This window comes from Halichoerus grypus, chromosome X (assembly GCF_964656455.1).
Source record: "Halichoerus grypus chromosome X, mHalGry1.hap1.1, whole genome shotgun sequence".
NCBI lineage: Eukaryota > Metazoa > Chordata > Mammalia > Carnivora > Phocidae > Halichoerus > Halichoerus grypus.
Genome location: NC_135727.1, coordinates 21,247,223 through 21,263,518, shown reverse-complemented (window position 1 = coordinate 21,263,518; position 16,296 = coordinate 21,247,223). Strand labels below are relative to the sequence as shown.

Sequence of the window (16,296 nt, the reverse complement as noted above, 5' to 3'; positions counted from 1 at the left end):
AATAGATTTTAAAAGATTGAAATTTTAAAAAATAATTGAAATCATACAATATATGTATCTGACCACAATGGCATTAGAAATCAATAATAGAAGGAAATTTAGGAAATCCAGAAATATTTGCAAATTAAACAATATATTTCTTTTTTTATTTATTTTTTTTTAAAGATTTTATTTATTTATTTGAGAGAGAGAATGAGAGACAGAGAGCATGAGAGGGAGGAGGGTCAGAGGGAGAAGCAGACTCCCTGCCGAGCAGGGAGCCCAATGCGGGACTCGATCCCGGGACTCCAGGATCATGACCTGAGCCGAAGGCAGTCGCTTAACCAACTGAGCCACCCAGGCGCCCTAAACAATATATTTCTAATAACCCATAGGTAAAAGAAGAAATCACAAGGGTAATTAGAAAGAAATCTGAACTGAATGAAAACCAAATCACAATGTGTTAAAATGTATGAGGTAGAGCTAAAACAGTGCTTGGAGGGAAAATTATAGCTTGAAATTATAGGAGAAAAGAAGAAAGATCTCAAATCAATAACCTAAGTTTTTGCTGACAATGAATCATGGAACACTACATCAAAAACTAATGATGTAATGTATGGTGATTAACATAACATAATAAAATTAAATTTAAAAAAAGAATCTAGAGAAAATACAGCAAACTGAGCCCAAGGCAAACATAAGATGGAAATAATAGAATAATAATAACAGAAATTGCAAAATATCAACTTCATGCAAATGTAGGTACTACAGAAGAAATAGAAAAGAAAAAATACATGAGACATAAAATAGCAAAATGGCAGTTATAAATACATTTATATTATAATCAATAATTATATTAAATGTAAATGATATAAGCACTATAATAAAAATAGATGATCAGACTAGATTTAAAAATGGGATGGGGGGGTGCCTGGGTGGCTCAGTCAGTTAAGCATCCAACTCTTGATTTCAGCTCAGGTCATGATCTCAGGGTGGTGGGATTGAGCCCTGTGTCGGGCTTCTCGCTCAGCGGGGAGTCTGCTGGAGTTTCTCTCTCCCCCTTCCTCTGCCCCTTCCCCCCTCTCTGTCTGTCCAAAATAAATAAAGAAATCATATTAAGAAAACTTTGGGGTGCTGATAATAGAGGTTTTCAGTAGTAGGGCTCAAGTTGTTCCAAACAACCATAGACATTTTATTATGGGAGTAAGAAGAAGGAGGAACACAAGTAAAGTTATTGAATCCTTGTAGGCCAGCCCATAACTAGGTTTCTTATTTATATGGCCTTAGCTAAGAAAGTGGATTTGAAACTTCAGAGGTCTCTAACGATATGTTGGTGGAGTTGTAAAGTGTGTTAGAAATATGCTCATATTAAGGTGGCGGGCCTGGCAGTTGGGTTGTTGGAGGGTATGAACTGGTAAGTCTATGTAAAGATTAGTGGTATTTGTGTGTAATTAAAGGGAAGGAGTGGTTGTGGTGGTCATGGTCAGAGATGCAAGGTGGGAGATTGTGGTGGATAGGGGGAGGAGAGTAGTAGAAGGCACTTGGGAGTGAATGGTCCTCTCCCCAGGAGGTCCAGGGGTTGACTGATAAGAGGCAGGTGTCTCCTGGGGAAAGCAATAATCTCCATTACTTTTTAGAATGACACAGATAGTAGTAACTGCTACCAGATTTCCCTTTAGGCATGGGAGTATAGGAGTGTACATTTTAGCAAAGAGCAAGGAGTATAGCAGGATCATGAGCTCTGCAGACAGTGAGTTCAGGAACATAATAGGATCCCTAATATCAAAGGAAGAAAAGCAAAAATGTCCTAGGTCCATTTTGTGCCTTAGGAGAGGCAGTTCATGCGCAGTGTTTGTTTGGAGGTCTTAGCGCCTAGGGTGAAGTTGTCTCCAGCACAGGGAGTGAAGTCATCTCTAGTGGTGAGGTCTTGGATTGAGGCAATGTTGTCTGAAGTGATGTCATCTCCAGCAGTAAGTTCCTGGACCAGGGCAATGTCATCTAGGGACTTGGGATATACTTTTTAGGGGGATACCCACTCAGGTTGATGTGGGTCTTAACATTTGCCATGTTTGGTTGAAACAATGGCTTACTTGGAGAGTTGGGCCTCCAGATTATAAACCAATGAAAGTATCCAGACCTGTGGTAAAAGACTACAATCACCAGCATGGCGTGCAGCTACACTTAACAGGCTTTTTATTTGGGGTGGAAGTTTAGGTTCAAATGGGTCATATATCAGATGAGCAGCTGCCCTGCCTATGGAACAATCTATGGTTAACGGGTCCTAGGAGAATATGCACCCTGGATCTGGCCTCCAGCCCCTATGGGATGGAGCAAGATCAAAATTTATAAAGATTGGTTAAGGCCTGGAGTAAGACAGAGACTCATGGAGACTGAAATTTGAAAAGGAATTGCTTGAGAAGACCATTATGTCTCTTAGTTAAACAGGCTATTTGGGACCTACTAGAGTCATAGAAGTTCTATTGAGAGTCTTTTCTAAGAGCGAGGAATTGTATATTTTAGGAAATGAAATGTTACCTTGGTTATTATTATTGTTTCTAACTCCAAAGGTAATGAGTGTCTTGGCAAGGCCTTATATTTAGAGGACATGGGTCCTTTTATATTTTGGGTGTCTATGAGGCAAGAGACTCCCAGAGTTCTTTAACCTGAAAGAGACCATTTTTAAGGCAATGCCCATCAGTTTACAATAAATGTAAAGATAGTACCATTCCTTGGCTGGGGCATCCAGTGTTAAGATGACTGCCTGAAGTTTGGCTAAGTGTGTTGTTTTTGGGGTCCCGCCTTTTATAAGGGATATCCTGGCTAAAGGATGGGAAGCAGCAACATTTCACTTAGCTCCATCACGTATGACAGTCAGCAGTGCCATTGGGCTGGTCTGTGCTCTCTGTTGTTGCTCACTCAGTTAATCCCTGGGAGTTTCCGAGGTATCCAAGTGTCTGGGGGAGGGGTGACTTCTTCTAGCACCTCGGCATCTGGCAAGGGACTGAGGACAGGGGAAGCCTCCTGCAAGTAGAATATGTCAAAGGGCCCAGGTGTGGTTGCGTCCTGTTTTAAGAAGGCCTCTATAGCTGTGCCAAGTTTGTGGGATGCTGTTTCCATGACTCAAAGTATACTGGGCAGCAGAGTATGTAGGATCACACGCTCAGGTCTACGAAAGCCTCTATTTTTAGGGAGGCCTGGTAGGTAGCCAGTCATTTTTGTTTGTTTGTTTTAATGGTGTATAGTATAAGATTAGAGGGGACAGTTTCTTGCACCTGAAGCCTTTGGTCAACTTATGGCCATCAGAAGCGGCCCAGACTCCAGCAGGTACAAGAAGACATTGCCAAAGTGTCTTTGGTGAAGGAGCTTGGCAGGGGGAGGGGGAGTGACTAACAAGAGTGCTTGTCGATTTTAATTTGGGAATAAAATTTGTAAATGAGGAATATGTTGTCATCAGAACCCAAGATGGACTAAAAGATGTTGGACTAGTATGTCCTTAATGAGTGTTTAATGAATCTCCTTGGAGGAGGGTTATCAATGTAATGTCATACCTGTGCTCCTATAGGAAGGTGGATGTAGTTAAGATCTCGTCTGTAGGGTGCCTGGGTGCCTCAGTTGGTTAAGTGACTGCCTTCAGCTCAGGTCATGATCCTAGAGTCCCAGGATCGAGTCCTGCATCAGGCTCCCTGCTCAGCAGGGAGTCTGCTTCTCCCTCTGACCCTCCTCCCTCTCATGCTCTCTCTCTATCATTTTCTCTCTCTCAAATAAATAAATAAAAATCTTTTTTTAAAAAAAAAGATCTTTTCTGTAAAGACTGTGTGTGATGGCACGTCTGTTGAGGTGCCCCATGGGTAGCCTGGAGGTGTATTGTGTCCCTTCAGAGGTAAAAGCAAACTGCAGCTGAGAGGCTGTTGAAATCAATACTGAGCAGAAAATGGTAGCCAAATCTATAAGAGCAAAATATTTGCCAGTTGTTCACTGAACAGAATTAGTAATTTTAATAATATTGGATGTCTGGTGTGGGGGCCTTGATGGATGGGACCACAACATAAAGACAGTAGTGATCTACCATGAGGAATACCCGCCCACACACAACTTTTTTATTTTCTTTAGATTTAAGAACAGGCAAAATTGGGCTGTCAAAGAAGAGGCAGTGAAGATAATCACCCCTTTATTAATTAGATTTTATATAGTGAGTTTTAATCTTTGATCCCCCTGTTTTAACTTATATTGGGACAGGTTAACTATTTTAACTGGGGGTCTATGGGGTTCCATTTCATTAAGCCAATTTGTAAGTCTCAAAGACCTACTTTAATTTTAATTTACTATTTATTGTATCAGACCATGTATGTCCAAATGGAATATTTTAAGTCAATGCATATTATAATTTTGGAAACTTAGGCAAGGCTATAAGCATCTCGGAATCTGGCAAACCAATTTTTTTCTTCACTTTATATTTAGTTACCTTCTTAAGATTATAGGGGACACAATGCTTAAGTTCAGTAGGATTCCCAAATACAACTATAATTTGAGCCCCATCTTGATTAAGTCCATAAAGGTCTTATCAATTGATGTATTTCAGCAAAAGTTAAAGTTAATTTAGAACAAAGGTTGTAGAGGCACAACAGCCAATCAGCAATCCTTTTATCATTTAGTTATATAAATTCTTTAGTACGTAAATTTTGGACTTCAAACTGGATCAAATTTGGGGCTTTGTTTTAATTTAGTTATATATATATTACATATATGGATACATATACAATTCATCTATTACATATTTATATTAAAATCTTATATAGGTGTACATAATTTCTTTTTTTAATTTAATTTTATTATGTTATGTTAGTCACCATAAAATACATCATTAGTTTTTGTTGTAGTGATCCACGATTCATTGTTTTCGTATAACACCCAGTGCTCCATGCAGTACGTGCCCTCCTTAATACCCATCACTAGGCTAACCCAACCCCCTACCCCCTCCCCTCTAAAACCCTAAGTTTGTTTCTCGGAGTCCATAGTCTCTCATGGTTCATCTCCCCCTCCGATTTCCCCCCCTTCATTTTTCCCTTCCTTCTCCTAATATCCTCCATGCTCTTCCTTATGTTCCACAAATAAGTGAAACCATATGAAAATTTACATCAACATGGATGGGACTGGAGGAGATTATGCTAAGTGAAATAAGTCAAGCAGAGAAAGTCAATTATCATATGGTTTCACTTATTTGTGGAACATAAGGTATACATAATTTCTTAATTACATTTTATTTTCTCCCCCTGTATCTAGAAGTTTGTTTTAAAATCATTAAGTAACCTAGGGCTGGGGCACCTGGGTGGCTCAGTTGGTTAAACATCTGACTCTCGAATTCGGCTCAGGTCATGATCTCAGGGTTGTGAGATAAAGTCCCACATCGGCTCCATGCTGGGTGTGAAGTCTGCTTGAGATTCTCTCTCTCCCCCTCCCTCTGCCCCTCCCCTACCTTTCTCTCAAATAAAGAAATATATCTTTAAAAAATATAATAAAATCAATAAGGGTTGGGGCGCCTGGGTGGCTCAGATGGTTAAGCATCTGCCTTCAGCTCAGGTCACGATCCCAGGGTCCTGGGATCGAGCCCCGCATCGGGATCCCTGCTCAGCGGGGAGCCTGCTTCTCCCTCTCCCTCTGCCTCTCTCCCTGCTCATGCTCTCTCTCTCTCTCTCTCTCTGTATCTCTGTGTCTCAAATGAATAAATAAAAATCTTTAAATAAAAAAAAAAATCAATAAGGGTGCCTGGGTGGCTCAGTCTGTTAAGCATCCGCCTTGTGCTCAGGTCATGATCCTGGGGTCCTGGGATCAAGTCCTGCGTCGGGCTCCCTGCTCAGGGGGGAGTCTGCTTCTCCCTCTCCCTCTGCCCCTCCTCCCCACTTGTGCCCTCTCTCTCTCTCTCAAATAAATAAAAATCTTAAAAAAATAAAATCAATAAGTAATCTAGGGATAGTATTATGTTTGTTAGACCTGAATTTGCTCAGTACATAAGGTTTAAAATTCCCCCTTCTTTCCCCTTGGGCTTGTATCTGCCTAAAACTGCAGTCTTTTTTTCTCCTCTGTTTTAGGCTTGTAGCCACCTGAAGCCACAGTCTTCAGTTTTTGTCTCCAGCTGATAAGAGGGAAAGAAGGGAGAGAGAAAGGACCTCATGGCTCTAAGCAATCTTTCTCATTGGGATCATCCCTGTCCCCATTTAAGCTTTTTTTTTTTTTTCCTTTCAAAATGACCTGTATTTCTAGGTAGCTAAACTCTCTCCCCTTTTTTTCTTTTGGAACCTAAGTGTGTCAAACCAGGGAAATCCGATTTGGACCAGTGGACCAAGCTGTCCAAGGTAAGTTGATAACTAGTGAATTGGCAACCACTATCCAAGACTTTAGAACCTGAGACTAAATGAGGAGCGCCATGGAAGCGCATGCCTCCGAGGTCCTCCTTGATTTAGCTGGAAGATCATGGCAGTATTCAGCAGATGTATCATGAACCAGTGGCATCCAGAGTGCCAGCATGCCAACAGCCAGCCACACCTTCCCTGGTAGCACTCACTGTTTGGTAAAGCCAGTAAGCCAAGAGCAGTCTAGAAGCAAGCCCCCTCCATTGACCCCTGAGTCACCTAGCTCACTGTGCCAATTGTTCTATGCCCAGGTCTTAATTTATAAAGGTGACTGTGTGATAAGAGGGATAGGTTTAGGCCACTGACTTAATTGGGATTTCTGTGGGAAAGGCAAGACAGGCAGTGTAAACAGTTTAGGATTGGCTAGTTTGAATAATTTTGGCAGTCTCTAAACTATAGGAATATTCTCTAGTTGCCTGGTACCTGGCCATGGAATGATTAAGGCAAAGGAGTATTGCCTCTTGTTTCTAGAGGAACTGTAAGTAACATTAAAATGTTCTTTCAATGGCATCGATCTTTCCATGTTGCCACTCAGTAACCTTTATAAATTAAGACCCAGGCACAGAACAACTTCACACCCATTAGGATGGCTATTATTAAAAAAAGAAAGAAAGAAAGAAAGAGTAAACAAAGAGTATTAGCAAGGATGTGGAGAAATTGGAATGCTTGTGCATTGCTGCTGAGAATGTAAACTGGTGCAGCCACCGTAGAAAATGATACGGCAATTCCTCAAAAAATTAAAAATTAAGGACAGAATTACTGTATAATCCAGCAATCCCACTTCTGTATATATGCCAAAAAGAATTGAAAGCAGGGACTCCAACAGATATTTGTACACCGATGTTCACAGCAGCATTATTCACAATAGTCAAAAGGTGGTACAGTGGTCTGAGTGTGTCCCCCAAAATCCATATGTTGTAATCCAAATTCCCAAATGTGATGGGCCCCACCCACATTGGTAGGTGGGGTCTTTGGGAGATGATTAATTTATGATGGTGGAGCTCTCATGAATGGGATCAGTGTTTTTATAAAAGAGATCCTACAGTGCTCCCTAGCCCTTTCCGCCCTGTAAGAAAACAGAGAAAAGGCACTGGCTATGAACCAGGAAGAGGGCTTTTATCTGACCATACTGGCATCTTGATCTTGGATTTCTAGCCTCTAGAAATGTGAGAAATAAATTTTTGCTGTTTATAGGCTACCTAGTCTGTGGTATTTTGTTACAGTAGCCCAAATGGACGAAGACAGGTGGCAGCAACCCAAGTGTCCAATGACAGATGAATGGATAAACAAAATATGGTGTATATATATATACAGTGGAACATTATTCAGTCTTATAAAGAAGGAAATTCTGACACATGCTACAATAGGGATAAACCTTGAAGACATTATGCTAAGTGGAAACAAGCCAGTCACAAAAGGACAAATATATGATTCCCCTTATATGAGGTACCTAGAGTAGTCAAAGTTATAGAGACAGCAACTACAATAGTGGTTGTCAGGGGCTGGGAGGAAGAAAAGCAGGGAGTTATTGCTTAATGGGTACAAGAGTTTCAGTTTGGGAAGATGATACAGTTCTGGAGGTAGATGGTGGTAATGACTGTGCAACAATGCAAATGTACATTATGCCATTAAAAGCATACTTAAAAATGGCTAAAATGGTAAATTTTATGTTATGTATATTTTACCACAATTAAAAACAAATTCTCAGCAAAGTCAGAATAGAAGGTAAATTTCTCAAACTGAAAACGGACATGAGAAAAGTCTATAGCTCACATCATAACATCATCATAGTATCAATTGTGAAAGAGTGAACACTCTCCCACTTTGATTGGAAACAAGTCAAAGATGCCCACTCTTGCCACTTGAATTAAGCACTGCACTGAAGATTACTATGCCAGTGCAATCAGGAAAGGAAAAGAAATAAAAAGCATCCAGATTAGGAAGGAAGAAGTAAAACTGGCTTTTTTGAGAGATGACAATCGCCAATATAAACTCAGACGAAATCCCCAAGAAAAGTGCTACTAGACTAATAAGTGAGTTTAGCAAGAATGTGAGATAAAAGATAAATATAAAAATAAATTGTATTTCTATATACTAGCAATGAAAAAACTGAAAATGAAATGAAGATAATTCTATTCACAATAGCATCAAAGAAAATAAAACACTTAAAAATAAATTTAACAAAAAAGCGCAAAACATACACAAAAAACTATAAGAACATTGCTGAGGGAAATTAAAGATCTATATAAATGGAGAGAAATTCCATGTCATGAATTGACTCAGTATTGTTAAGATGACAATTCTCAACAAATTGATCTATAGGGCGCCTGGGTGGCTCAGTCGTTAAGCGTCTGCCTTCGGCTCAGGTCATGATCCCAGGGTCCTGGGATCGAGTCCCACATTGGGCTCCCTGCTCAGCAGGAAGCCTGCTTCTCCCTCTCCCAATCCCCCTGCTTGTGTTCCTGCTCTCGCTATCTCTCTCTCTGTCAAATAAATAATCTTTTAAAAAAAATTGATCTAGGGGCACCTGGGTGGCTCAGTCGTTAAGTGTCTGCCTTCAGCTCAGGTCATGATCCCAGGGTCCTGGGATCGAGCCCCACATCAGGCTCCCTACTCTGCGGGAAGCCTACTTCTCGCTCTCCCACTCCCCCTGCTTGTGTTCCCTCTCTCGCTGTCTCTCTCTCTCTCTCTGTCAAATAAAATCTTTAAAAAAAATAAAAAATAAAAAAAAATTGATCTATAAATTAAATGAAATCCCTATAAAAATTCCAGCAGGCTTTTTTTTTTTCTTTTGCAGAAATTAACAAGCTGAAAAAAAAAAGAAATTATCCAGCTGATCCTAAAATGTATATGGAAATGCAAAGGATCCAGAATAACAAACATGACTTTGAAAGAGAGTCAATGGGAGAATTTTGTCTCCATATTTCAAAAGTTACTATAAAGTCAATTATCAAGACTGTGATACTAACATGAAGATAGAAATATAGATCAATGGAACAGAATGGAGAGTCCAAAATGAACCCTTATATTATGGTCAATGATTTCTGACAAGGTACCAAGGCAATTCAGTGTAGGAATGACAGTCCTTTCAACAAATGCTGCTAGGACAACTGGATATCCATAGGCAAAAAGATACATTTAGACCTTTATCTCACACCACACACAATAAATGAACTCGAGGGGCACCTGGGTGGCTCAGTCGGTTGATCATCCGACTCTCGATTTCAGCTCAGGTCATGATCTCAGGGTTGTGGGATTGAGCCCCACGTCGGGCTCTGTGCTCAGCACAGAGTCTGCTTGTCCCTCTCCCTCTGCTCCTCCCCCCCCACTCTCTCTCTAATAAATAAATAAAATCTTTTAAAAAATGAACTCGAAATGGATCAGAGCTAAAGTAAAAGCTAAAACTATAAAACTTCTAGAAGTAAACACAGAAAAAAGTCTTTGTGACTTTGGGGTTTATTTCCTTGTGGCCATATGACTGAGGGCCATACCAATTTGACCTATCAACCAACTAAATCAAATTGACTTTTTTAAAGATTTTATTTATTTATTTGACAGAGAGAGAAAGACAGAGAGGAAACACAAGCAGGGGGAGTGGGAGAGGGAGAAGCAGGCTTCCCGCTGAGCAGGGAGCCTGATGCGGGGCTCAATCCCACAAGCCCAGGATCATGACCCAAGCTGAAGGCAGACCCTTAATGACTGAGCCACCCAGGCACCCCTCAGATTGACATTTATACAACACTCCAACCAACAATAGCAGAATACACATATATTTCAAATGCACATAGAACATTTACCTGTACATACCATATTTTGAGCCATAAAACAAATCTCAATGTATTGTAAAGGATTTACATTATAAAAAGTATGTTCTCCAATCACAATTAAACTAGAAAGCAGTAACAGAAAGAATATTTAGAAACCAAATAGCACATTGCTAAATAACCCAGGAAATGAAAGAAGAAATCAAATGGAAAATTATAAAAATTTTTTAACTGAGAGAAAATTTTTAAACAGTATATGAAAATTTGTGAGATGCTAAGGAGGCAGCACTTGAAGGGGATTTATAGCAATAAATGTCTATATGAGGAAAGAAGAAAGATTTCCAATCAATGAACTCCTATCTCCAGCCCCTCTCCCCTCCCTAGAGGTAAGGTCAGGGGCCCGACAGTTTCAACCCATTAATCATGGTTGGTTCCCTGGCAACTAGCCCCCACAATTAGGGTACTTAGGGGCTTTCCAGAAGTCACCTCATTAATAAAAAACTCAGGTGTGATGAAAAGGGCTCCTTAAGAATGATGAAAAACACTCCTATCACTCAGAAAATTCCAAGGGTGTTGGGAGCTTTTTGCCAGGATCCAGGGACAAAGACCAAATATATTTCCTATTATATCACAGGGGGAGATGGCCAAAGAGGGTACATGGTTTGTTCTTGGGGTGATGAAACTTCTAAAATTTACTGTGGTGGTGGTAGCACAACTGTGTGAATATACTGAGAACCACTGAATTCTACACTTAAAAAACAAAAAAAGAAGAAACTACTGACATATACAATAATCTGAATGGATCTCCAGTGAGAAAATCCAATCCCAAGAAGTTGCATCCTGGATGATTCTATTTATATAACATTCTCTTTTTTAAAAAAAGATTTTATTTATTTGACAGAGAGAGACACAGCGAGAAAGGGAACACATGCAGGGGGAGTGGGAGAGGGAGAAGCAGGCCTCCCACCGAGCAGGGAGCCCGATGTGAGGCTCGATCCCAGGACCCTGAGATCATGACCTGAGCTGAAGGCAGATGCTTAACCAACCGACTGAGCCACCCAGGCGCCCTATATAATGTTCTTGAAATGACAGAATTATAGAAATGGAGAGATTAGTGGTTGCCAGGGGTTAAGGAGGCAGTGGTGGGAGGGAAGTGGGTGCACTGTAAAAGGGCAACATGACTGATCCTTGCTCTGATGGAATTTTTCTGCGTCTTGACTATATCTCAATATCAATATCCTGGTTGTAATATTGTATTAGAGTTTTGCAAGATGTTACCATTAGGGTAAACTAGGTAAAAGATACACAGCATCTCTATATTTTTTTTCTTACAACTTGTATGTGAATCTACAATTATCTCAAAATAAAATGTTTAATTAAAATGGCACCATGGATGTAAAAGCACTTAGTCTGTTCAGGCCGCTATAACAAAATACCACAGATTGGATGGCTTATAAACAACAGAAATATATTTCTCACAGTTCTAGAGGCTGGTGGTCCAAGATGAAGATGCCAGCCTGGCTGGGTGAGAGCCCTCTTCCTGATTCATAGCCTTCCTTCTGTGTCCTCACACTGCAGAAAGGGCAAAGGAACTCTCTGAGGGCTCTTATAAAGTTGCTAATCTCATTCATGAAAGCTCTACCCTCAAGACCTATTTACCTCCAAACTGACCCACCTCTTAATACCATCACCTCAGGGATTAGAATTTCAACATATGAATTCACACCATAGCAAGCACCCTGCAAACTCTAAAAATTATATACAGGCAGACTTTGTTTTTATTGTGCTTCACTTTATTGCACTTGACAGATATCATGTTTTTTACAAATTGAAAGTTTGAGGCATCCCTGTGTTGAGCAAGTCTATCAGCGCCATTTTTCCAATAGCATTTGCTCACTTGGTATCTCTGTGTCACATTTTGGAAATTCATGGCAATATTTCAAACTTTTTCATTATTATTATTTGTTATGGTGATCAGTGATTGATGGTTTCTTGAGATGAAAACTATTCCTGGTGAAGATACTGTGAAGATTGTTGATGTGACAACAAGTGATTTAGAATATTATATCAACTTTGTTGATAAAGCAGGGGCAGGGTTTGAGAGGACTGACTCCAATTTTGAAAGTTCTGCTGTGGGTAAAATGCTATCAAACAGCATCACATGCTACAGAGAAATCATTTGTGAAAGAAAGAGTCAGTCGATGCAGCAAACCTCATTGTCTTATTTTCAGAAATGGGCACAGCCTCCCCAACCTTCAGCAACCACCACCCTGATCAGTCAGCAGTCATCAACATCAAGGCAATACCCTCCACCAGCAAAAAGATTATGACTCACTGAGGCTCAGATGATGGTTAGCATGTATTAGCACCAAGCGTTTTTTAATTAAGGTATTTACATTTTTAGACATAATGCTATTTGTACACATAACAGACTACAGTATAGTGTAAACATAACATTTATATGCACTGAGGAACCAAAACATTCATTTGACTCACTTTATTGCAATATTCACCTTATTGCAGTGGGTCAGGATCCAAACCCGCGATATCTCTGCATGTACAAATAGTTATTACTATGCATCTTTTATGAGAATGAATAGCGTGGAACTATTACGGCTTTATTCAATCATTAATTCAAAAAAAAACACTTATTGAGTCCCTTATTATTGTTCCAGGACTATGTTAGATGCTGCAGGGCATACAACATCATGAATTTATGGTAAAATCACAATTGTTGCCATGTTGCAAGTTTTGGCTGAGCCTGGGTCATTTTTGTGAAATATAAGTCAGTTAATATGTAAACATACTTGTAGGGAGAAAACATTATTTTATTTACTGATAATCACTAATAGCCATTGTTGAGATCAAAGGCTCTTAACTAATTATCTTTCACAACTCCTATAGCCAATTACATGCTTGATATCTCCACTTAGGTACCTTGCATTCAAACCTCAAAAGTATTAAACTGAACTTGTGGTCTCACTCTCCGAATCTGTTCCCTCCATCGTTAGTCTTCTACATCTTAATAGTCTACTGTACTTGTTCACGCCAGTAATGTAAGCATAATCTTTCTCTTTCCCTTACCTCCCACATTCCTCTGGTGGGTCCATCAATGACTCCATCTCCTATTGCAAACCACCACCATCTCCTGCTGTACTACACAATAGCAGCTTCCCGACTGGTCTCCCTGCTTCCACTTGTGTCCCCTCCCACCCCAGCCAATGCATTCTCTGCACAATAGCCAAAGTGTTTTTAGTAAAATTTACATTATGTCACTCTCCTACATAACCCCTGCATAACAAATAAATTGTGGCCCATTTTATGTAGAGTAAAATTCAAATTCTACCATGGCCCTACAAGACCTGAATCCTGCCCATCTCTCCGTCCCTCTCTGTTATATTTACCTTCTTGTTCACTACCATTCAGCCACAGTGGCCTTTCTGTTGCTAAAATATAGCAAGTTCTTCACAGCCCAGAGGGCCTGAGTATACATTGTTTCGTTGCCCAGAACGCGCTTCCCTGTTCTCCACAGTGCTGGTTCCCTCTCTTCCTTCAGGTCTCAGCTGAAACGCTGCATTGCTGTTTCATAATTCTACATAAGAGGGAAATGGGGCAGCAATTTGGTTAGAGCTGGAGAAGGGGAGTACCTAGGGAACTTGCCTCAAAGCTGCATTTGCATAGCAAACACACTGTCTTTACTTAGATTAAGTATAGATCAATAAAAAATGTCAATGTTTTCTTAAAATGCTTTTATTCATACTTTCTGTAAGATTAAGAGAACATCATCTGTCCATAAAAATATAATTTGGGCCCCACATCAGGCTCCTGGCTCAGCCGGGAGTCTGCTTCTCCCTCTCCCTCTGCCTCTCCCACTGCTCATGCTCTCTCTCTGTATCTCTGTGTCTCAAATGAATAAATAAAATCTTTAAAATATATATATATAATTTGGAGTGCCTTGGGGGAAGCGGCAAGCAATTCCAAAGAGGTTGGAGAGGTAGACAAAGACTAAAGAGATTTTTTTAATTTTATCTTGAAGGTGATGAGGGTCTATTTGCATCTTTTCAGTAGGGTTGTGACATGATCAGACTTACAGGATTGAATGAGGAAAGACTAAAGACTGAAAAGTCAGTACAAAGTAATTATTATAGCTAACATTTATTGAGCATTTAATGTGACAGGTATTCTAAGGGCTTTCCATTTATTCGAGTGTTTTATGTATATTAATTCATTTAATCCTCGCAACTACCCAATGTACTATCATACCCATTTTTTTTTTAAGATTTTTTATTTATTTGCGAGAGAGAGAATGAGAGACAGAGAGCATGAGAGTGAGGAGGGTCAGAGGGAGAAGCAGACTCCCTGCTGAGCAGGGAGCCCGATGCGGGACTCGATCCCGGGACTCCAGGATCATGACCTGAGCCAAAGGCAGTTGCTTAACCAACTGAGCCACCCAGGCGCCCCTATCATACCCATTTTAAAGGTGAGGAAACAAAGGCATGGAGAAGTGATTTACTCGAGAATTACAAAGCTAGTAAGTGGCAGAGATAAGACTCAAACCCAGAGAGTCCAGTTCACAACTCATGCTCTTCAATATGTTATAATGCTCCCCTTCACTATAACAGTTTTCAGCAGTACCACACGCTTGAAATTGCAAGAGTCTGGTGGATGATGATGGGAAGGTGGGGAGATATTGGAGAGAGATTTGGGAAGTCAAACCAACAATATGAAGATCAGGGGCTCCTGGGTGGCTCAGTCGGTTAAGCAGCCGACTCTTGGACTCTGGATTTCAGCTCAGGTCATGATCTTAGGGTCGTGAGATCGAGCCCCAGGTCCGGCTCCGCAATTAGCGGGGAGTCAGCTTGAGATTCTCTCTCCCTCTCCCGCTACCCCTCCCCCTGCTTGTGTGCTCTGAAATAAATAAACAAATATTTAAAAAAATACACAATATGAGAAGCAACTGTGAAGTATAAGGTAGAGAGGAATCAAGGATGACTCGCAGACTTTTGACTTGACCAACTAGTAGTTGATGGTGCCAGTCATAGAGATGGAAAGTAAGGAACTCTGGTGGAAAAGATAGAAGTTATTAGACACTTCATGTTTGATGTGCCTGTGGGACAAAAAGGACTGGCAGGAAGCCATCAGAGATACTAGTCTGGAACTCAAGAAAAAGATCTGAGCTAGACATATAGATTTTGAAGTTCTCATACAAGTGTTAAAAGCTTAAGAAGAGCATGTGGAGGGGCATCTGGTTGGTTCAGTTGGTGGAGACTGCGACTCTTGATCTTGGGGTGATGAGTTCAAGCCCCACGTTGCATGTAGAGATTACTAAAAAAAAAATTAAAAACTTAAAAAAAAAGAAGAGCATGTGGAATAGACAAACAGGCTGAGAACAGAGCCTGGGGAACATCATCATTTAGGGAGTAAGTACAGAAAAAGTATCCAGCAGTGAAGAAGTTGGCCATGAAGCTAAGATGCCAGGAGAGAGGGGTGTCATGCAAGCCCAGGATGGAGTTCAATAACGACAAAATTATCTGTAATCCCTCTAGAAAGTCGGTCGTATGAAGCCATGGAACATGTCTGTTTTGTGCACCAGTGTTCCCCCTGGCACATAGTAAATGGTCAAAAACATTTCCTGAATATGAATAAGAAAGCAAACCAACAGCATCAAATACCACACAAAGTTCTGGGAGGACAAAGACTGAGTGAGAAGTGTCTGTTTTATTTAGCAACCTAGGGTGTCACTGAGGATCTTGTTCAGAGCAGTTTCAGTGGAATAGTGGGGCAAAAGCAAAATGGAAGTGGCTTAAAAGAGATGGCAAGAACGTTTTCGTAGAGATTATTTTTCTGCTTTTTAATTAAAAAAAAAAAAGTCTTAACAGTTGATGGGAGGTAAGGATGTTGCAGCCACCAACACAGCCCATTCTTGGAAGAACCTCTGTTACCTACGGCAGGAGGAACCTGGAGCTGCAATTACAACGGGACACAAGACGAAAGGGGATTTTTCCTTCGGAGGGGAGGAAACTTCCTTCGTTCACCGCCGAATCTCGGGGGCCTAGCACAATGCTGGCCACTTCACTGGCGTTCGAGAAAGCCTCGAGCTGGCCGGTGCCGGACTCGCAGGACTCTGTGGAACACGGACGGGCGCG

At 40.6% G+C, this 16,296-nt stretch overlaps 1 protein-coding gene across 1 annotated transcript in view; it reads right to left on the bottom strand.

Annotated features, from left to right (window-relative positions):
* ZDHHC9 (zDHHC palmitoyltransferase 9) overlaps positions 1 to 16,296 on the bottom strand; it is a 77,766-nt gene that overhangs the window by 61,119 nt on the left and 351 nt on the right. The window lies entirely within an intron of this gene.